This window comes from Leptonychotes weddellii, chromosome 7 (genome assembly GCF_054177405.1).
Source record: "Leptonychotes weddellii isolate Sample4059 chromosome 7, ASM5417740v2, whole genome shotgun sequence".
In the NCBI taxonomy this organism is placed as follows: Eukaryota; Metazoa; Chordata; class Mammalia; order Carnivora; family Phocidae; genus Leptonychotes; species Leptonychotes weddellii.
Window position 1 is genome coordinate 8,753,360 of NC_138375.1, and position 24,726 is coordinate 8,778,085.

At 35.4% G+C, this 24,726-nt stretch overlaps 2 long non-coding RNA genes across 2 annotated transcripts in view; both read left to right on the plus strand.

Moving 5' to 3' along the window:
• LOC145722458 (uncharacterized) overlaps positions 1 to 6,865 on the plus strand; it is a 26,664-nt gene extending 19,799 nt beyond the window's left edge. The window contains exons 6-7 of the long non-coding RNA XR_014146762.1: positions 4,398 to 4,597; positions 6,080 to 6,865. This is a non-coding gene — a long non-coding RNA (uncharacterized LOC145722458). The remainder of the gene's footprint in view (positions 1 to 4,397; positions 4,598 to 6,079) is intronic.
• Positions 6,866 to 6,965: 100 nt separating this feature from the next.
• Positions 6,966 to 21,611, plus strand: LOC115940837 (uncharacterized). The gene is made up of 3 exons (XR_004075567.2): positions 6,966 to 7,231; positions 9,773 to 9,886; positions 20,770 to 21,611. It is a non-coding gene; the product is annotated as an uncharacterized LOC115940837 (long non-coding RNA).
• The last annotated feature ends 3,115 nt before the right edge of the window (positions 21,612 to 24,726 follow it).

Genomic DNA, 24,726 nt, shown 5'->3' on the forward strand with positions numbered 1-24,726 from the left:
AGGGAGAGGGAGAAGCAGGCCTCCCAATTAGCAGGGAGCCGGATACGGGGCTCGATCCCAGGACCCTAAGATCATGACCTGAGCCAAAGACAGATGCTTAACCGACTGAGTCACACAGGTGCCCCAGAAAGTTATTTTCCACAAAAATTTTAGTCTTTAAATATAATGTTGTTTTTTTAGGAAAATTTCTAATTATCATTTAATAAATATATAATAATACATTTAGTGAAATGAACTTACTAAAATGTCCTTTCATATTTATTTGTTTTTGTACACAGGTGACATTAATTGATTAGATAATGAAAAGCTACCTTGTAATTTAAGGGTCTAATCAAAGTAATTAGAGCTCTGAGTGATTCAATTATTTTATTTGATTAATTTGATGCATTATAATGTTTTTATTTAGAGAAGTCAAAAAGCATGTGTGAAACTCTGAGTGAGACAAAGGATATCAAAAAGTAAAACATAGCTTTCAGAGATGTGAGATACTAAAATATCTTACATCTGAATATTACATTAGAATTTTCCAAACTTTCTAATATTATATTGAATTATATAAAGAATGAGGATTGTTTGTGGGTGATCTTTTAATTTCTTCTTTGTAAGCTGAAGTTCTCTTGTATGTTTGTCAACTTTCTTATTTGTCCTTATAAATAATAATTGTTTTTTTTTTTTTAAAGATTTTATTTATTTATTTGAGACAGAGAGAGTGAGAGACAGAGAGCATGAGAGGGAGGAGGGTCAGAGGGAAAAGCAGACTCCCTGCCGAGCAGGGAGCCCGATGCGGGACTCGATCCCGGGACTCCAGGATCATGACCTGAGCCGAAGGCAGTCGCTTAACCAACTGAGCCACCCAGGCGCCCTAAATAATAATTGTTTTTTGATCATGTTCAGCGTGAGAAAATTTTCTCTACACATGAAGACTTATGTTAAGAAACATATCTGGTTAATTTTAAACTTAAGAAATATATTGTCATATGTTGTTTGCCTTAGATTAGTTCATTAATTTTAAGCTCCTGATTTTCTGAATTATATCTGTCACATTGCTATGTATTTGATGATTAAATAAACATTAGCAACATCCTTTTAAAAACTCTTAATTTCACAATTTATGTGAAGTTTTGATGTCCCCGCAGAGCCTTGGGCTAATTTAGTGAATGAATGATTTATTTACTTATTTCTAGTATCCAGGCCTTGACATCTTTGCTTCTCCTTTGATTATGTGTTTCAATAAAAAACAAGACAAAAAACCCCCCCAAATCCTGCCTTGTTATAATTAAAGTAAGTTAAATTTTGGTCTGACTATATGAAATATTATTCTTTAATTAAAGATAGATAGTATATGGCACAAAAATAGACACAGTTCAATAGAAACATGGGCCCCCATGTTTATTGCAGCATTATTTACAACAGCGAAGCTATGGAAGATACCCAACTGTGCATCCATAGAAGAATGGGTAAAGAAGATGTGATATATGGAAATGGAATATTACTCAGTCATAAAAAAGAATGAAATCTTACCATTGGCAAACAACATGGATGGATCCAAAAGGTATAATGCTAAGTGAAATAAGTCAGAGAAAGATAAATACTGTATGATTCACTCATATGTGGAATTTAAGAAACAAAGAGGAAAAAGAGACAAACAAAATACAGACTCTTATATATAGAGAACAAACTCACGGTTGCCAGAGGGGCCGTGGGGGGGGAAGGGTGAAATAGGTGATGCGGATTAAAGAGTACACTTACTGTGATGAGCACCAAGTAATGTATAGAACTGCTGAATCACTCACTATATTGTATACCTGAAACTAATGTAACACTGTATGTTAATTATACTTGAATAATAAAAAAAAGGTAGTACACAGAATTTTTCTTCCTCAAAATAATTATCTGATCAAGTCCTGCTAACCAGTGTATTTTGTTATCATGTAAAAATGGTTATATTCTTGCATTCCTTTATTATTGGAAATAATAAAGTCTTTAAGTACTTTACCCATCAAGAATCTGGAAGAACTACTCAGCTTATATTAAATGGCAACTAAATCTTTATATTCCCCAAGCTAGCACAGACACAGAGTATCAACAAGGGAGACAGAGATGACTCTGTGAGTATATGGAACAAGATAAAAATAAGGTGATTACATAACCACAGAGATGCCCAAATATCTCCTTCTTTTGTCTGATGTGAATGATGTTTGCTTTGTTACCAATGACCTTGCTAGACCCACTTTATTCCTTCAGCATCCTAGATAAATATTATTAAAATTTATACATTAATAATATAGTAATAATTAATCACATGATACTAATTTTATATTATATAATACATATAATATATATTATATACTAGTAACACATTTTTATATAGTGTACATTATATATAGAATATAATATGCATTAAAATATATAATAATAAACAATTTTATTTATATAATCATACATTTATTTATATTATATAGTTGTATTTATAATTTGTTTATATGTATTAATATAATTAATTCTATAACACATAATTGATTGCATTAACATTTGTGTTATTATTACTGTAACACTGCTTCTCATTTTTGACAGCTCTAGCCCAGGACTGGCCCCTGCTTCCTTAAACCACTCTGCTTAGAATTATCCAGCATAGGCCCAAATTTCCTATGAATGCCGTTCCAAGTCCCTCTTACTAAGATGCCCCGAAGTTGCTCTGGATTGTGTTCACCCTTGCTGTACCTAAATACATAAATATGACTTTGGTTAGGTGTTCATTTATGGTTTTTACCGCAGGCATAATATAATTCAGCCAGAGTCTGAAGATGAGCATGTCTTGAGCATATTTTTACTCCTGTGTAACCTTAGGCAAGCATTTCTAGCACCACTGTGATCTTAGAGTCCTCATCTATAATGTAAAAATACAATGTCCACTGTTTCATTTCTGTTGTTTTGAGGATCAAATGAGGAGATAATTTTTTTTACACAATATAAAATGATATTCAAATTTTAGTTGCTAATGCTGTCATATTCCATTGTCCTATTATTTAGGCAAAATTCCCTTTCTGTTTATCCATTGCCTACTGAGCTCTGGCCCTTTGCACTAGCTTTCTTTGGATGAAAATACCACCTTCTGCACTGCCACCTAGTGATTAGTCTGATTGCTTAATATCAACGCTGTATTAATTAAAGAGGCAGTGTTCCAAAATAAATTGCTGTGGTTTCTATAGATACCTCCATGATTTCTGTGGTTGATATTTTTTGGTTGACTCCACTGACCCTGATTTTAAATAGCTTATATGAAGCAGAGTATAACCAGCAAGTTCTCTAATATGTGTTATGTTTCCTGAATATAGCTTTATTCTTAACTAGGTGAAGTACCCAAACATATCAGACTTCTATAGTCATAATTCCTAAGCAAAAGCACGATTCCATTTCAGACCTAATAAATCAAAACTCTAGGACTAGAACCCAATAACCTGCATGTTTTAGAAATACCCCGCTTCCTAACCATGCTAAAGAGAGAGATTTTGGTTGAAGGTACAGAAAGCTATGCTCTTGACAAATTTTATCTGCATCTTAAATTCTAAAAAGAGTTTCACCTGTGGCATAAAACCTTGCCTATCAAATCACAGAAGGAAAGCAAATCCATGAACTAAAACCATTAACAAATAACCTAAACATTTGTTTTAAATTTTCCAAGAATACCATAGTATTTCATTTTATTTATTTATTTTTCTTCCAAGATTTTATTTAAATTCAACTTAGTTCACATATAGTGTACTGTTGGTTTCAGGAGTAGAATGTAGTGATTCATCAGTTACATACAACACCCAGTGCTCATCACGAGTGCCCTCTTCAATGCCCATCCCCCCTCTAGCCCACTCCCCACCCACGTCCCTCCAGCGACCCTCAGTTTGTTCTCTATAGCTAAGAGTCTGGTTTGCTTCCCTCTCTGTTTTTATCTTATTTTATTTTTCTTTCCTATCCCCTATGTTCATCTGTTTTGTTTCTTAAATTCCACGTAAGAGTGAAATCACATGGGGTGTTTGTCTTTCTCTGCCTGACTTATTTCACCTAGTGTAATACACTCTAGTTCCATCCACATCGTTGCAAAAATACCATAGTATTTCAAAGTAAAAAGGGTCATGAAGAAAAGTGAAGCATTCACTTACTCCAGAAAAAAAGGTGATGTAAAAAAATTATTCAGTTGTAATTTATGAGATTGGAAATAGATTGATTACAAAAATGGCCCAGCTTCCCTAACACTCTTTGCATCCTTGTACTTTGTACATTTTTTTTGCTCCCCCAAAAAAGTGTTACAAAAAGTCTTTTAGTTGTAATTTTTAACATGTATAACATATGGTAGACTGCAAAAGTTTTCCGATTCTCTAATTCACCCTCACTTCCGAACTAAGGTATCAAGAGGCTTTTCATGTTTCTGCTGCCTCTGGGATCTCTGCCAAACGAGAAGCTGGAGGAAGAGAGCCCAGACTCAGGAGAAGGTGGGGTCGTCCTTGCTTATCCATCCCCCAGCTGACCTGCAAACACATGGAAAAGCCCACCAAACATCCACAGATTTAGCCCAATCTACAACGGCCAGCTGACCTTCAGACTCGTGAGTACTGATTATGCTTATGGCTGAATACCACTGAGTTTTCAGGGGGTTTATTACACAGCAATAGCTAGTTAATACATTTATATTAAAATTTAGAAGTCCTTTCATATATAACCAAGATAGCTCATTGGAACAACAGCTGGTATTAAAATTAAAGAGTTTGGCTTATATACAAAATAACTCTCAGCATATAAATAAAGTAATACTGTTGGGCCTTCAGAGAAGAAAAGTAAATAAATAAATAGATAAGTAGCTGAGGATGAGTATTTCTCAGACATTCTCTATCAGCCCTACTATGGTTTATACCAGCTTTAAAATTGTTATCATTAATATAGAACAGGAATCAGAAAGCTTTTTCTGTAATGGGCCAGATGGGAAATATTTTAGGTTTTTGGGCATCCAGTCTTTATCACCACTACTCAAACTTGCCATTTTAGCACAAAAGAAGTCGTAAGCAAACATTAGTGAATGGGTATGGATGCGTTCCAATAAAAATTAATTTACCAAAACAAGAGCAGGCCTGACATCGGAGTTAATCTCTTTTTTACTGCTTACAGTTAGGAAATCTATGTGTAGTAAAATTGTTGAGACCATCTGAGGACTTGGCAAATAATATGGAACCTTGGGAATCACGTGTGTGAAACCCAGAATTTAAATATTCTTTTGTGGCTTAGGATGCATGTTTTCTAGATTTTTCCTGAGTACAGTTTTGCTTTATTTTTCTGTTTTGTTAGCATTTTGTCTTAAATCCAGTTTACTATTGTAATTGCAAAATATATTTATTATCTAGTGGACAAAAGAACAGTTATTTACCAGTATTTCTCAGTGTTCATGCATGACCTAATTTAGTAACAAGCAAAGTAGATCTTTTATAAAATGTTATTTCTTCATCCTGTAATTACCCAAATAAGTTATTTCATGGGTATTGCCACTTCAGCATTAAATATTGACCCAAATGTTGATCTCTCATATATTTAAATTAAAAAAAATATGTTGTGACAGAGGATTAGAGCATGTATTTTTATTACATGTCAATTATTATATTTTCTTATTTGAAAATATTGTCTTCACTAAGAAAATAATAAAACAAAATTAATATATTTTCCTTTGCCCTAGCCATTTGGACACTATTAGCATATCTTGTAACTCAGAAGACACATTTCTAAAAGCTTTGCATTCTGATATAGTAAGTCACAAGTAACAAGAGAGTTTTCTGGAAGTCTGAGTAACGGGAGCATCCTAAAAGCTGTGCATTTTGAAATATACCACGATAAAACCGTTTGGTTTTTAATGACACCAGCATTATCCAGTCAAAAATTTCAATTGCCATACAACAATTTGTATTATAGATAATGCCTTCCTTTTCTATTCTGGAAGCTAGTTGTTCTTTAAATTGGACTCACTCTTATCCCTTGTTATTGCAAGTAGAAATTTAACATATTGTTATTAAATTCTTTTTTTTTTTTTTTCTTCTTCTTACAGGAAACTTGGAGGTCCCACCAAGATCAGCCACATGGAATTCACTTACTAGATATGACTAAATACTCTTTGGGTGTAATAACACAGAGGCCCCTGCTCTCCACTGACAGCAGAAATTAGTACGCAGAATTTAAGCTCCATTGATCCAGAGTGATACCTGGCTTGATCAAGCAGTTTATTAATTGCCTTCCCTTCCCTCTTTTGTTGGCTCACAGTCTTGGGAGTTCCCAGGAGAAATCTGAAACCGCCCAGTACACAGAGGTCAGGGAGACAGGGAAGACAGAGGGAGGCCACTCCGGACTAGCAGGTGGCAGGTCGAACAGGCAAGGGAATTTACTTACGAGGCTTGTGTCCGTTCGCGGTAAGACAAGTCGATCTCTGCAGCCACCAGCCAGAATCTTAAAAATTTATACAGAAGCTTGACCAGAGTTCAGTCACATGCAGCATGTCGGGGAACAGACGTGACCACAGAGCAAGCTGTGAGCTGGACCCGGCACTGGAGGCTCCTCTCCCCACCCCCATCTCTGGAACGTGGGTTCTGCTCGCCTTTCCTGCTCTCAGACTGCTCGGAGAACACAGCCTTGAGGATAGTGATGTGGTGTGGAGAACACCCGCTCGGTATACGTGTGGCACCCAGTAAACCCTTAAACTTTTAAGATTTGGCGGGCAGGTGTGTGGATCTGGTTGTCTCGCTGCTCCACGCCCCCAAGGCAAGCTCATTTGTAAGTTTCCTTTGCTTATTAAAACTGCCCGCTTCCACCTTGGAGTGGCCTGCCTCTTTCCTCTGGTCTCTCCCTCCCCCAGCCCACGGAAGATTTCTCCCAGAAAGCTCAGAAGAGAGTTTTGAATCCACACCCGACCAGACGGTCTCAACCCCGCGCTGCTCTCTCAAGGCTGCATCCTTGAAAACGGCTCCCACTGTGGGAGCAGCGCGCAGGGGTACATTCCAAGGACAGGGAGCGGGCGAGGAGCCCCCGACTGTCCAGACCCAGCTCGTGGGTCAGCCGGTGGTCACGGCCTCTCGATGACCTCCTCCAACATGTAGCCCTCCTTCTCCCTCTGCTCCTTTTCCTCCACCTCCCGAATAAGAGGCTTGACCTTCCGTCTTCATCTGGGCAGCGGCCTTGGGAGGAATTCAGTCACCAGGCGAAACTGGTAAGTGTTATCTCTCTGACAATCCTTTTATCAACGGCGATTGTGTTACTCCGAGATAACAAAAGATAATGTAGTTTCCAACATTGTGGATTGTTTTAAATTGTTAAACTTTAATTATTTGGTACTTTCTAAGGGAGGTTGAAATCGATAGAGAAAACCAAAGTAATTAGTCCCAAAGCAGTGTTTTGCTTATTTTTTCTTGTCTATATAAAAACAGTAAATTATGAATAAGATGGTAAATTCATTGTGGTATATGAGTTACTCATAATACGCTTAAAATTACTATACTAAAGCTAATGGTATGGTTTTTTTTTTTTTTAAGATTCTATTTATTTATTTGAGAGAGCGATCGCGAGAGCACAAATGGGGGGAGGGGCAGAAGGAGAGGGAGAAGCAGGCTCCCTGCTGAGCAGTAACCCTATGGGCGCTGGATCCTAGGACTCTGAGATCGTGACCCAAGCTGAAGGCAGACGCTTAGGTGATTGAGCCACCCAGGCGCCCCCGCTAATGCTATATTTTATTACATGCGTATTTATGTATTTTAAGAACGTGCATATGTATATTGTCATTATTAATCAAAGTAACTTATAAATAAGGGAGAGGAATCAAACACTAACTTGGAAGAAAATTGTTCTGAAACAGCACAGCAAATATCAGTGTGTCCTGCCCAGAAAACAGATGTTCTCAGCAGAAAACTCTCATTTCCTGAGAACCTGTTAACTTATGGTGCTTTTGATGTTAATTTTATCATGTTCTTGAATTGCTTTTAACAAAAGTTCTGACTTCTACGAAAAATAAAATTCGTAATGGTTGGTTTTCTTCATTTAAAGAATATTGTCTAACAGATTAATTGTATAAATGAGATGGCAACTGTTTCTTGTCCTGAGGTACCTATGGCTTATACTCATTTACTGATGTAATAATAAGTCTTCTCTGATAATTATTTTTTGGTATTGTCTTCTAAAATCAGGCCCCAAATTAAAAGTAGCTGTGGGGAGCACCAAAGGCTCACTCTAGTAATTTGTAATGCGAGGCATTAACATGTAATGTAAGCAATAGTAAAATAAGTAGGTCAGAAAAACATTTATATCTTCTATTTTATTTTATTTTTTAAAAAGATTTTATTTATGTATTTGAGAGAGAGACAGAGAGCACGAGTAAGGGGAGGGGCAGAGGGAGAGGGAGAAGCAGATTGAATGGGGAACCCAAAGCTGGGGTTGATCCCAGGACCCTGAGATCATGAGCTGAGCCCAAGTCAGACACTTAACTGACTGAGCCACTCTATATTTTTAAATAGCCCAATAAGGCAATGAAAAATATTTTTATCAAGACCATAATTTTAATAGAAACATGTCATATATATTATGTTTGCAATTGATATAAATATATTCTAATCACAAATCATGTGGAAACTCTAGCACAGTTATTTGTTAACAAACTGATTTTTAAGGAAATTCTGTTTCTAGGAGTAAAATGTAATTGTCAATGTTGAAAATCTTAACACGTTTCATAGGATAGGTTGGAAAGTTCAGGAGATTTGCAAATGCCCTCACTGGTCATGATGTCTTCTTGACCCTCAGAGTAACCATTAACTGAGTCCATGTGATACAGTTGTATTTCATGCCCCACTAGGGAATTTTATCTTCCTCCATTCTGATCGTGTAGTATCTCTCAGTACGTTGTCAGCATTATTCTCTTGTTATTGCTTAAAAGCTCCTGCTACAAGTTGCAAAGCAAAAGCTTAATCTCCTGGGAGAAACAACAAATAAGACCAGTTTCTCAGAATGTTGGCAAAAAAGGTTGTAGCAAGCGCTCTGGACAGGTGATACAGGGAATAGGAAATCGGGCCAGAGGCTCAGGCTCCCAGCACCAGATGGCACTGCCTCTGGAGCAGACACCTCACATATGGGGACTGAGTCAGGATTTCCAGGTTTGTTGCTGAAGTAGATGATTTCAGGAGGTGAGCGGCTGACTCAAGATCAGAAGAACAAGAATCAGTTATGTAGGTCTGGATGGGACCGAAGGAAAGTTTAACTGTATTGATTTGCTTTGAAATGTTAGTGATATTGTTTAATGTTCTTTGTTCTGGTGGGACTGTGAGAAGATCTTTCTTTTTAATCTAGCTATCAATTTAAGAGGACTTATTTGAGAAAATTGGAATGATACAACTTTTGAGGGGTGGCTTCTAATTGATCTCTCAGAATTCATGAAAAAAAAAAAAAACCCTTATGGGAAATCATGGATGTAGTATAAATAAGTAAAAAAGAATAACTAAAGAAGGTGATTCTTTTGAAAATATGACATGATAATTCTTGTTTGAAAAACAATTGATCTAAGTGATTTTTGAGTTCTATAATTTTATGCCAAAAAATTAGTAGGATAATGTAAACAGAAACCAAATTTTCAATCATGGCCATGCCAGAGATGTAATAATAATTCAAGGAGAATGCCATTTGTTTAGATGCAACATTCCAAAATTAAAAAATAAATGCTATGTTTTGTACACAGAGATGATGTCTCCAAACTCTTCCTCTTCAACAGGTCTTTTGCTACTCTGGGGCTTACAAAATCCAGCCTTGCAGGTAATTCTGGTTTCCAGGCTTGGAGTGAATGACAAGAAAAGGAAATGAAGTTATGTTTTCCATGAGAAATATGGTGAGTAATTAACTTGAAGTGCTTTAAAAAGCCTCCTTATTTAGTATTTTCTAGTTTTAAACCCTACCGCAGGATAGCATTATATATTAATCAACACCATCAGTTTTCCCTCTATGAATAATATAGGCAAAATAGAAAAGGTTATCAAACTGATGTTTCTGAATAAGAAAAATCATTATTTTATCAATTCCATGCTTTCGTGGATGGCCACAAGGTGCTGGGATTGTAAATCTACTCTCTTGCCCTTAGCCTTATCACACATTTTGATGGGAGGAGAATAAAAAGTAGGCCAAAAAGAGCTTACATTCCTCAAAATCTGATATAAACAATCACTATAAGAACTTCTTGAAGGCCAGAAAAATTAGAGCATTCCCAAAGCCCTGAATTTTGAGATTGGCCTTTTAAGACAAAAGCATCTTACATTTAAATTGACTGAAGTTGTTGACTATACAATAGTTTGAGCTATAAAAACTGCTTTACCTCTTTGAGAGCCAGTTGTCTTGAAAGTCGGACTCCCTTGTGTATGTTTTTCTATTATTAGAAAACTTTCACTCAGTGCTCACAAGTTGTTTACAAATTTTTTTCTCCAAAAATATGAAATATTCTATCGCATGCCAAATAGTAGCAATTGACAAATACCTGAAACAGATCAGAAAATTTTCAAATTTAAGAAAAATTTTCAAACCTGCAAAAATCCTTTGCCTATGTAAGGATTATCACTTACAACCTTACTTTATGCCTACTAGAGGCTTAAGTTCACTTGGTAGAGGTAAATTGGACACGGATTATATTCCAATAATCTGTTCTTCAATGAAGAAGGTAGAGGAAGAAAATCCTGTTTTATCAAGTAGGAGATTCAAAGGAAACACTACATTTCCTTTTCATTCAAGGTGAATTGATATCTTTATATTCATATATGATAACAGATAGCACTGATTTACTTTGAAATGGATATTTATTTAACAATGTACTTGCCTATGAAATTCATTGCATTTTGTTTATTCAGCAAAGTTTTCCTAAGTGTCAATTATGTGCCCAGCATGATCCTGTAGATCATGATATATCAGTGAGCCAAACACAAACCCCCACTCTTAAAGAGCTTGAATTTTAGCAGCTTGGAGTGAATAGAATCAACAAGCAAAGAACAATAATTATAATACATAAGTGATAGTATAATTATAATTGATAGTATGCAATATTATAATATATCTAATAAATATTATAATAAATAATAATTTTGTAATAAATATGTAAACAGTTGGGTGTGTTATTCAGTGAGAAGATTGAGAAAGGGAAGGTGGAAGAACGCAGGTGGGATGTGAGTGCAGTGGGCACAGGAGGGTGAACATGGCACTTGAATCTGGTGATTTGAGCATGCCTCATTGAGAAAGTCATATTCGAACAAAAATTTGAAGGAGCAGAGGACTTTAACCACGTGAGTACCTGGGTGCAGAATATTTTAGGCAAGGGAACTAGCCCTAAATTAGGAATACAATAGTAGTTTTCAGTGAACATCCAGGTCACCAGTGGATGGAGGCAGCTTGCTAAGAGGGAGGTCAGAGACACCCTTACAAAGCAGACTTTTACTCTGAGAGGAAGGAGGGTCCCATTTCACTGGTATCTTAAAGGGAGCATTCTGCTGATGTGTTAGGAAAATATGATAGGTAGGTAAAGGAAGAGGAGGGAGAACTCTTAAGATGTAATTACAGAAATCCAGGTGGTGACTAATGTGGCATGAATCACGGTGGTAGCATAGGATGTAGGAAGAATATACATAGTATATAATATTATAATATGTATTTATATATTACATATATAGTTACATGTAATTTGAACCCCGATAATATAAATATACTTTTTTAAATGACATATGGAACATTTATAATAATCTACTATAGAAACCACATGTGCAAGCACACACACACCCAACACACACATAAAGTCTTAAAAAAAACAACAATATATAATCAAGCTTGGGTTGAAGAGGATACAAAGTACAAAACTAAGGATTTTAAATAAAAATAAATAGTGGAAGGACACCCCCCCAAATCCATGAAACACAGTTAAAACACTTTCTCAAGAAAAGGTATAGCAACAGATCCTTATATTAATAAAATTTAAAGCATGAAAATTATTGAATAACACACTCAGGTCAAAGGGTCAGGAAATGAGTACTGAAGTAAATAAAAAATAAATCAGATTAAAGGAATTGATAAAAGTAAAACAATTTCTTTCAGCTTCAATGACATAAATGACAAAACTGTAAAGTATTTAGTGTATACCTAATTATTGTGAAAAACTCCCCCCCACCTCCCCGTCTGGAGAGCTAATTAACATATCTGTCACCTCACATTTTTTAGAACATTTAAGTTCTACTATCCTAGCAAATTTCCATCATTTAACAAATTGGAAAATAGAAAAAACAGTGGAGCTAATAAATCCATAAACTAGTTGTTTGAAGAAAATCAACAAAATAGACAAAATAACAGTTAAGAAAATTTAAAATTCAAATCCCAGAAAGAAATCAACTACTTTTGTGGGAGAAATAAAGAAAGAAGTTAATGCATAATAGACAGGAAGTAGTTACAGAGTTCCCCCATAAAAAGTTCCAGGCTCAGGAAAAAAAAACGTTCCAGGTCCAAACGAATTCATGAAGCAAATCTAGCAAAGAGCAAATAATTATAATGCAATGTAAATTGTCCCAGAGTAAAGAACTAAGAAGGAAAATATCTAAATTTGATATTATGAAACTAGAGTAACTTGGATCCTTAATCCCAGCTAAAATTACACTGAACAGAAAAGCTACAAGCTGATCTTAATTATAAATATTAATGCAGAAATCTTGTGTAAAAACACAAGCAAACAGTTCATTTAAAATAGAAAACATTGGGACCAGGAGGAATTTACTCCAAGGATACAAGGGTGGTTTCAATATTAGGAAATCTAAAAGTATAATCTACTGTGTTGATAGAGCCTAAGGAGGAAAATACAGGATCACCTTCACTGATGCAGAAAAGACATGAGGCAGAATCCAACAGACTTCATGATTAAAAGAAAAGCCAAAACCCAACACATCTTAATAATAGAGAAAATCATAGTTACTTCCTTACTACAAAGTATAGGTATAGAGGCCAAAGGGTGAGAATGAATTTTGTCTTAAGGAAATAATACATAGCTAGTGAATGTAGCTAGCTAAGGAAATAATATGTAGCTAATACTGGAGCTTCGGGTGTGCATGTGAAGAAATGAAGTTAGTTAAGTAGTCTGGGGAAAAGGGTTTGCATGAAATGTTGAGAATATTTTATTTTATCTTGCTATCAGGAAATCTGAATGATCAGTTTTGGATTTTGTGAAGATCGCTGTGTTCTAACGAAGATCAGTAGGCAAGGAGGCAGGGAGGCTGGTACAGTAATGTGGATCTGGAGAGTAGGGATCTGTGTACAGCAGCGTGTGGATAGAATTCCTGAGCACAGAGTAGGACCTTAATAAATACTTAATTCACAAACATACAAAATAACCCAAATAAAACCTACTGGTCTGATTTTATTTAAAAATCTTTGAAGATCTCACAATAACTTGGGATCAATGTTGTTGGTTACAGAAATTATTTTATAAGTACAGATTAATAGAATATTAAGTAATAGGGAGTTTACTTCATGACATATCTTTTCTGTTATTAGGATATAAGATGTGGTTTCCTTTTTTGTGGATATTGTTTTCTTATTTTTTCTTTTAAAGATTTCTTTTTTTGAGAGAGGGAGAGCGAGAGCAGGGGATGGGGAGAGGGACAAAGGAAATCCTCAAGCTGACTCCCTGCTGAGTCTGAGCAGGGGGTGGAGGGGCTTGATCCCAGGACCCTGAGATCATGACCTGAGCTGAAATCAAGAGTCAGACGCTTAACTGACTGAGCCACACAGGGACCCCTCTTTTCTTGCTTTTAAAAAAATATTTAGACTGTTTTTTTTTTTTATTTGTATAATTTAAATAGGTGCAGAAATAACAGGAAATAAACTCATTTAACAAACAAAGCTTACTGCACTTAGACAATGCCAAAAACAAAATTTATAGCATGTGAGAAAAACTTTTCAAGGGCACAGACTCTGTGACATGATTTTTGTCTAGCATCTATACAGTGTTATTTTCTACATCCTGTATTTAATGACATGAAAGAAAGGAATCACAGACGCAGCTTCATATATTTACATTTTAAAGCCATCCTTACAAGAGTTAACACTTGTCACTCTCTACTAATGAATTCTCATATTTTTCTTTGATTATGAGCAATGTACGTAATTTCAGCTTCAACTTTTTCATCTCAGTGGTTTCTCTTATCATCACAATATTTAAAGAAGGCTGTTAGAGATAAATACAAGGAAGTATGCTATGAATTGTTAAATGATGATCTACATAGTAGAATTTTACGTGGGAAACCATTGGTTATATAGAAGTGAAGCAGCTTTGAAAGATGTAAAAATTTTGGCTAGGCACAGATTAAGTGAATTCCAATCCTTTACTTCATATCCCATGGAAGGGTTCCAAAAAAAAAAGGAAGATTGATTTATTTTAAATTAAAATTATTTTAAATTAAAATGATTGATAGTATTTTCAAGTGAATATTATTGATTCAGATTTTTAAAATTATCTGTGTAATATTGGGCTCCAAAAATTCACTGATTATTTTTTATATTAATTTATTTTGAATGTTTGGGAATTGTTACTACTGAATTATATTTTATATATAAAGGCTCATTTCCTTATTGTCGTTCCTTCTTGGTTAATTAAAGAAATAAGTTTTTGAGCTCTGTCAAAATGTAGAGATCATCTAGTTCATCCAGCTCACGTTTATAGAGTAAAGGAGCTTTCTGGGAGAGGGTGGGTGGCTGTCACCTTGAAGTTTCCAGTTGACTGAGTCAGAGCGGAGGATAGAATTGAGAAGATAGCCAGGGTCTCTGCATTCCTAAAGGAGGCTTTAACTTCTTTCTTATTTAGCCATCCATTTAGCTTATTTAGCCTTGGTACTTCCTCTGAGATTTTAGAAGTTGAACATACCTGTGAAAGTAGTCTGAAATAGTGCAAATATGAATTATTTTTAAATTAATAGTCATGAGTTAGCAGAGGCTCATTTTGGCACAGAGTTGGGAATTCAAAAATATACTTGGAAACCTAATTTTACTGTTTATAAATATGGCTTTTGTGGTAGGTCTTGTTTTAATGAAGAAATATTTCATAATTTGCAAATTGAAATACAGGCATAAGTAATTTTTCTCTACCAGTATTAATATGAAATTGTATGTGAACAGAGATTTTTAAGGAGCTTGAAAATTTGGTGTCCCAAATATAAATAATACCTTTGAATGAACACTTAAAATATGGTTTAAAATATACAGTGTCATTTACCCTTGAAAATTTCCTACAAAAATGGTTAAGCTTCATTTTTAAGATAAAGCAGCTGAAATCAGAGTAATTGTATAAATTTCCCAGAGAATATAGTCTAGTAGTGATAAACCTAGATTCCAAGTACACTTGTTCAAGTAGACTTTGTCTTTCTAAGTAAAGTAAAAATGTGAAATCAAAGAAAATTCAATTAGTAAATTAGATTATTTTTTAAATGTAGACATTCTAAATTTTCTAACCAAAGGAACTAGCAGGTACAGTACTTCTTAAGGGAAATAAGGGGATGATAGGAAAAAAATTGTAATTTTGTTTATTTGCAAGATCATTGCCCTAAAATCTGAAACAGTTAACTGTGATAGTGTGAAAACCTGTATTCTCAAAATTTTCAACTTAGTTTCCTACAGAGTTTAAGATATGATTGCCATTATTATTCTACCAAAGCTTTGCATCATTTTACTACAGCAAAAGTTGAGATATTATCAACACTAATATGAGAATATTATTATGTCCAATAAACTCTAGGAATTGTTTGGATATATGAGTTGTATGGTTGACTGATTTTAAACAAGGAGTTAAAAATTCATTCAGATGCCCTCAATGAAACATCTCAGTGATTCACTTAGAGAATGGAAAATCCTTTTCTAAGCAGTGTAATTACAAGTTTTAATCCATCAACAGTTACTAGTAGAGCTCCACTCATAATAAAAATAACTTTCATTTTTATGGTGTTTGACAGTTGACAGTTAGGATGCTGTCCTATAGATACTACCCTGTTCACTCGTCCTACCAACTGTTGGAATCGGTGAGATGAGCACATGATATAGATTAAAAAACATCCTGACGATGAACAAGATTACATATCTCTGGTCTTTTATTCCAAACCTATTTGCTTGTTTTTCTCCCCACTTATGACACCATGGTGGAAATCAACACTAGCCTTGCCACTGTGATGAAGTCACTAACTTCAGGATTTTTTTTTTTTTTTGGTCCAATAAGTGAGTTAAGTCTACCACACATGAAACAATAAAGTAAAAAGGGGAAATTTCCCTAGTGATTGCACTTGCCAGGGAAACCTTAATATAAGATGCAAAGCTTTAGGCTACGTATGCCCTACATATTCTCAGAGAAACCTTTGGAGACTCAACTAGCGTAGATTAATCTCACTCTCCATCAGCCTCCTGCACCTTAGCATTGAACTCATTATGGCTCACCTTCTCTCTAAGTTATAGATGCTGCAATTGGTTCCCATCACAAATTGTTAAGGTTCTTGAAGGCCACAGCCGTTATCTGTTTCATCCCTTTATCTCCCATAATACCTGTCAGAGTGGTCCTCAAGAGTTTTGTTGAATTAAAAAAACGTACAGCAAGTGGATACGCAGATTCTGTCCTGACTTCAATGGGGGAAGAGAATTAATGTATTTGAACACCTGTTGTGTGTCAGCCACCTGGCAAAGCACTTTTCAGTCTTTCAGTATAGAAATCACTTGAGATAGATGTTATAATCATTAGTATATTTAAAAATGTGTAAACTAAGCTCTGCAACATTAAGAAGATTTTCTGTACATTGTAAGTGACAAAGTCAGGAAGCAGTCTAATTTTATCTGTCTCCAAACTACCTGCTGCTTCCCACTCCTTAGCAGTGCCTTGTACTACAGATAATCTTTGGTAACAGATGGTAACCCATATCCCAAGTGGGCACATCATGTTTTGGATTCTGGTTAAAAGTGTAGGAATCTCCTGTAAACTGTGTTCCCATAATTCTGGGCTTACCTCAGGTTTTCGCTTAGAAATTTTAGAATTTTAAAAAGAATTTTACATCAAGTGCAACAAATCATCCTGTCTTTAAGAAATGAATTTCCCTCCATGCATTCATCACAGCCTAGTTCTGGCTGTCAATTTTGCTAAGCTAAGGAATGAGATGTCATGAGTGCCCTAGGCACAGTCTTACAGAACTACTTCAATTAATTAAATTAACTAATTAAAGAATGGGAAGTCAAGTTTCTCTCTGCCCTCTTTCTCTTCTCTCTTCTCTTCTCTTCTCCTCCCCTCTCCTCTCCTCTCCTCTCCTCTCTCTTCTCTTCTCTTCTCTTCTCTTCTCTTCTCTTCTCTTCTCTTCTCTTCTCTTCTCTTCTCTTCTCTTCTCTTCTCTTCTCTTCTCTTCCTTTCTCTCCTGTGTTCTTTTCTTTCTGTGAAAGATACAGTTGCCAGACATAGTCATTTTCCCAGTGCTCCAAGTATAGTAGAAAATCTTGGGAAGTCATCATCAAGATAAAACAATCAACAAAACTAAATGCCAATAGAATGGGAGAAGATATTTGCAAATGATGTATCTGTTAAAGGGTTAGTATCCAAAATTTATAAAGAACTTATCAAACTTAACATCCAAAAAGCAAATAATCTGGTTAAGACACGGGCAGCAGACATGAATAGACACTTTTCCAAAGAAGACATCCAAATGGCTAACAGACACATGAAAAATGCTCAACATCACGCATCATCAGAGAAATACAAATCAAAATCACAATGAGATACCACCTCACATCTTTCAGAATAGCTAAGATTAAAAAAAAAAAAAGAAGCAACAGATGCAGGCAAGGATGCAGAGAAAGGGGAATCCTCTTGCATTGTTGGTGGGATTGCAAACTGGTGCAGCCACTCTGGAAAACAGTATGGAGGTTCTGCAAAAGGTTAAACATAGAATTACCCTACAATCCAGCAATTGCGCTACTAGGTATTTATCCAAAGGATACAAAAATACAGATTTGAAGGGGTACATGCACCCTGATGTTTATAGCGGCATTATCAACAATAGCCAAACTATGAAGAGAGCCCAAACGTTCATTGACTGCTGAACGGATAAAGATGTGGTATATATATACAATGAAATATTACTCAGCCATCAAAAGAATGAAATCTTGCCATCTGCAATGACGTGGATGGAGCTAGAGAATATTATGCTAAGTGAAATAAGTGAATCAGACAAAGACAAATACCATATGATTTCACTCATATGTGGAATTTAAGAAACAAAACAGATGAACATACAGGAGGGGGAAATAAAAAAGAGAGAGGGAAACAAACCATTAAGAGACTCTTAAAGACAGAGAATAAACCAACGGGTGATGTAGGTAGGTGGGGGATGGGCTAGATGGGTGATGGGTATTAAGGAGAGCACTTGATATGATGGGCACTGAGTGTTGTATATAAGTGATGAATCATTGAATTTTACTCCTGAAATCAATATTGCACTGTATGTTAACTAAATAGAATTTAAATAAAAATTAGAAAGAAAAAAATGAAAACCTGGGAAGTCATTGAATTATAAAGTTGATTAAAATAATAATTTAGAATTATTTTCCATATGTTCATTCATAAGCATTTATTAAGTACTTACTATGTGCTAAGCAAGTTGCCTAGACATGGAGGTATAAGCTGATTGCCCTGTGCAGCTCACAATCTAGGAAAGTTGCAATTTTCTAAATAAACAAATATTCACGGTACAATGGTAATAAGAGAAATATTAAAAAATATATATTTTTTAAAGACTGTATTTATTTGAGAGGGCTAGAGAGAGAGCATAAGTGGGGGAGGGGAGAGGAAGAGGCAGAGGGAAAAGAAGCAGACTCCCTGCTGAGCATGGAGCCCAACATGGGTCTAGATCCTAGGACCCTGGGATCATGACCTGAGCTGAAGGCAGATGCTTAACCGACTGAGCCACCCAGGTGCCCCCCAAAATTACAAAATATTTGATAACATCAAGGTCTGCTCTCCTAAAATATTCTCCCCACCTCTTAAAACCATGCTAAAAATATTCCATCATCAGTGCATTTGTGACTATCATAGCGCTATGGTTCTATTGATGACCAATAGCTCCTGTAATTCAAAGGTGTTTTCAGGCATATGGCAGATGTTCAATAAACATGTTCACCAGGCCTGCTACAGAAGATGGGATTGGTAGATTTGAAGAAAGCAGCTTAATTTGAATAAGAAAGAAGAGCAAATGATTCTTGGTTTACTTAGCTTTATCAATGAGTTCACACAATGCAAACTACTAAACATCTATAAGACACTTCTCACAAATTCTGCACACTCTTCAAGGCTTCCAACAAGCTCTGAACCAAAATGTGTGTGTGTGTATAAATATATATACATATATATAAATTTCTATATGTACATGTATTAAATACTTTCTCTAATGGAGATGGTTTTTATGCTCTTTTAGCAGTAAAAATTATTAACTACCTACCTAAATCACAGGTGGAGGCCATTTGGGGGGAAATTTCGATTTTCTTTTAGTGGGGATTTCAGAAATGGTAATGAACAGTGAGAAAAGTTTCATGGTTCTCTTAAGTGATGACATAAGAGAGAAAGAGGTGATATAGAGGATTTCGTTCTGTATGAGCTGGCAGGCAATAGGGAGACAGCATAAACTCTGGGTATAAGATTCTTGAGACTATCTATGTTTTATTTTTCCTTCTAAGGAAAGTATTCCAGGATACTTAATATTAACTTCTTGCATATTGTAAACACTTGAAAACAAGGGCAAGTTTGTGAAGACAAATGAAAAGCTTCAAGTTGACATCTTGGATTCAAATAACATGATTGAGTTTAGGTGCATCATGGCACACCTCTTGGAATCTTCTAGAAAAAATTGAAGCAGTATTTCTTTTGGTGTTTGAAAGATACAAATCTTTATGTATAGAACTGGGCCTCTTGTTTCAGGATATTTATCATTCTTGGGATTTCTGCAAACCCCACCCCCTAAAACACTGAATATCAATGGCACCTGCCTCCCCTAATTACATTGACAACCAAAAATATTGATCCTTCCATCTAAACACCCCTAGAAACCCAGCTGAAAACCATTTGAGTAGAGGGAAGGAGTTGGATGAAAAGAAAAAGATTGATTTTCATCTTAATTAAGGTTTTCTTGTTGATCTGTTGTGTTTTGTTTTGTTTTCCATTCAAGCAACAAACTCAACTCTGGCTATCCAAGGGGGAAAATAATGAAACTATATTTATGAGAAGAACTACTGGAGTCACCTAAAAAGTTTGAAGAGGGTTAGAAATCAATGCTCCCCTAGAGTTATTGAACCTTAATATTTTTGTTGCTGCCTTATAAGATGATTTGTTACACACCCCCACCCCCAAAAGAGTATGTCTTATTATATTTCAAATTCATAGCAGAGAGTGTGTTTGGACTAGTTATGGTCATGAGTCTCTCACTTAGGGGTCACTCAGCTAAGGAACCAGGGATTAGCTCAGGATTTGCCACTAAGGAAGTACTATAGTACTAGCCTTATAACTAATTCAAGTCATCTGCCACAACACATATTTTACTAAGGCTTCCTAATATTTGAAATTGTTTGACTTAGGGGTCAACATTTAAAAGTCAGAAGGTTCTAAGTAAAGAGTTGGATAACACTTTGAAAACTCAATAATCAAGCAATATCATGTCTTTATTCCCACATGTCTGCAAACAACTGAAGCCAAGAAGAGTTACTCTTCAACGGGGAACCTACTCCCTGTATGCCAGAGAATGAACTCTGCTCTCTTAAATTACTTACCGGATCCTGCCAACATCTGAGTGTGACTCCCACATTTGTTAATGAAGTGGGTCTTAGAAGTGTCATTCTCCTGGGATGGACAAAAGAGCTCTTTAAAAGCAATACAAATTAAGAAAAGTAAAAACATGTGCAAATATGATGTATAAAATGTGTAGTTTTAAGCTTTCTGTGTTACCATTATTTCTCTAGATAGAAAAAAAAAATAAAACCCTAACAATTTCTTCTAAATGTAGAAGGAAAAGGAAAATACGTTGATTTTGAAGAAACAGCCATGTGCTATTTATAATGCCTTTTAAAAAGCAAGTGAGTTTCTGGAATGTGCTGACTGCCCTGTTTTTGGCAACTTCTCTTCTGCTCATTAGCTATTTCATATAAAGTAACACGAGAGTCCCAGCTGTACCTATTAATTCATTAGAGAACTGATTGCATTTTCATTTTCACCTTTTTGAGCTATCAGATGCATATTTATTCCTCATAAAAACGTCTTCACTTGCCTACTTCACTTTCAGTTTTTATTTTAAACAGCAAAAAAAGATTCTTTTTTCTTTTAGATGCATTTTGACTTGCTACTTGCTCGAATCAAAGGAGAGAGTTTTTGTTTTTGTTTTTTTTGCTTTCCTTTTTCTATTTTCTATCAAGTTCCAACAGTTGATAACAATTTTTCTTTTGCGAAAGGGAACAATGTATCTTTGGATATTTCTATTTCCAAATAAAATGGAATTTCTTGAACATTTACCCTATGATTAAAAAAATCAGTGTGATATTATTTCTTTTTTAAATCATAATTTATGTTATTTATTAATGTAATGTACGTTAACAAAAGCCTTTTTTCTGAGTATTCAATTTAACTTTGTCTTCTATTTACCCCTGAACATTGGCCTTTTCCCAATCATTTGTAGGATGGCCTAGGAGATATTTTGGTCCACTGTTTCCTCTTTGAATTGATAGCTGTAAATATAATCAAATAACCTTTTTGATCACTCTCTAAATTTGGAGAATCTTTTGAAAATATGGGTGTAAAGGCCTTTTTAAAAAAAATTTAAATTCAATTAGCCAACATATAGAACATCATTAGTTTCAGATGCAGAGTTCAGTAATTCATCAGTTACGTATATCACCCAGTGCTCATCACATCATGTGCCCTCCTTAATGCCCATCACCCAGTTACCCCATCCCCCACCCACCTTCCCTCCAGCAACCCTCAGTTTGTTTCCTATAGTTACAAGTCTCTCATGGTTTTTCTCCCTCTCTAATGACTTCCCACTCAGTTTTTCCTCCCTTCCCCTCTGATCCTCTGTGCTGTTTCTTATATTCCACATATGAGTGAAACCATATGATAATTGTCTTTCTCTGATTGACTTATTTCGCTCAGCATAATACCCTGCAGTTCCAACCATGTCGATGTAAATGGTAAGTATTCATCTTTTCTGATGGCTGAGTAATATTCCATTGTGTGTGTATCTATGTGTGTGTATATATATATATATATATATATATATGTAAATAAAAATCACAATGAGATAGCACTTCACACTGGTCAGAGTGGCTAAAATTAACAAGACAGGAAACCATAAATGTTGGCGAGGATGCAGAGAAGGGGGAACCCTCTTACACTGTTGGTGGGAATGCAAATTGGTACAGTATGGAGGTTCCTCAAGATGTTAAAAATAGAGTTACCCTATGACTCAGCAGTTGCACTACTAGGTATTTACCCCAAAGAAAGCAAGTTGTAATCTTGTTTTAGGTGTTATTAGATTACATACTGTACAAATCACAAATTTTCATATTCTTAGAATTTCCTCTTAAATAATAAGTTCTGCCAACCAAGTGATATTTGCTTTTGGAAGGACTTCCAAAGAAGCATTTCCTCCTGTGAACTGGACTTCTAACACTGTACTTCATATCCTTGTTTGATTCCTTTATTTGACATAAGCTGAATTTATACAATGTATTGTGTTCTCAGGTTTATACTGTCGAGGCTCATTTAGGGTCCATTTTAAAGGTAAATAGGTGATTTACATGTGAAGTTTTCCTAGCTTTCTGTCCAGGTTTATTGTTGTATCCAGTGTTAAATCTATTTAAAGGAAAAATTGCCAAACATTGAAAAGCTAACATGATACAATACAGGACCAGTATTTCTTTTTTTTTTTTTTTTTAAAGATTTTATTTATTTATTTGACAGAGAGAGACACAGCGAGAGAGGGAACACAAGCAGGGGGAGTGGGAGAGGGAGAAGCAGGCTCCCCGCAGAGTAGGTAGCCCGATGCGGGACTCGATCCCAGGACTCTGGGATCATGACCTGAGCTGAAGGCAGTCGCTTAACCAACTGAGCCACCCAGGCGCCCCCCAGTATTTCATTTTTTTAAAAAAAGATTTTATTTATTTATTTGTCAGAGAGAGAGTGAGAGAACTGGAGCGCACAAGCAGGGGGAGAGGCAGAGGGAGAGGGAGAAGCAGACTCCCTGCTGAGCAGAGAGCCTGATGCGGGACTCGATCCCAAGACCCTGGGATCGTGACTTGAGCTGAAGGCAGCTGTCTAAACGACTGAGCCACCCAGGTATCCCAAGACCAGTATTTCAATTCTTAATTCTGCCTTCGAACATGCTTATGCATGAAGTCTTTGGACTCTTTGACTCTTTGAAAGTACCCGTCTATCAATTGCAGTTTTTTTTTTTTACCCATAGTAAGAAGAATAACTTATCTATTTATAACTTCTTTACATGTACTATTACAGTCATATGTGATTTAAATAACACACATTCACACTTCTATATAAAATACAAGATGAGAAATTTCTAGAGGATGAGATAATCATAAACAGATGTTCTAATTTTTTCTTTCCTTACCCTACTGCAGTGTTTTTCATACCCAGTTTTAAGAATCTACATAGAAGGGGTATGATAATGGTACAGATCAGTGGTATAAAATATTGGCTCAGATATATTAAAAATAAAAATGAGTAATTTAATAATTTTCACTCAAGGTAATAGAGAACAAAGCAAAATCAACTCATACTATTCTAAACCTGTCTTTATTCAGTTTTTTTAAGAATAATAATTAGAAAACAACCATGGGAAACATTTAATCTTTTATATGCAACTTCAGAATTTAAATAAAGTGACTAGAATTTATTGGCTTGTGTGTTTCTAGTAAGTGTGCTATAATGTTTAGTATTTACTTAAATTCAGTCACTTAGGAAACAGTAGGAGCCAGTTGTAAGAAAGCTAAACATTTACTTTAGAAGTTTTGCTTAATAACATTTCAAGTTTGAAAAATAGAAATATAATATAGATAAGATACAATTTTTATTTAAATTGTCAATACATTTTAAACTATTATTTTATTTTATTTTATTTATTTGTCAGAGAGAGAGAGAGAGAGAGAAAGCAGGAGCGGGGGGAGGGGCAGAGGGAGAAGCAGGCTCCCCGTTGAGCAAAGAACTTGATGTGAGACTCCATTCCAGCACTCTGGGGTCATGACCTGAGCCGAAGGCAGATGTTTAACTGACTGAGCCACCCAGGCTCCCCCAAAATAGATATTTTAAGTTATATTTGCACAATTGAATACAGTTGGTTGGCACATTGAGTTAGTTGGCTTACCTTTCCTCATCATCACTAACTTCAAGTTATGCCTCATGGTAGAGGTCTTTGACTCCTGTGCTTTCATTCTCCATATGAAAGCATTTGTATTAATCTCAAACTACCTCATTTTATTTTTATTTTTTCTCTTTTTTTTTAATTTTTATTATTTTTTTTATTCTTATGTTAATCCCCATACATTACATCATTAGTTTTAGATGAAGTGTTCCATGATTCATTGTTTGTGCATAACACCCAGTGCTCCATGCAGAATGTGCCCTCCTCAATACCCACCACCAGG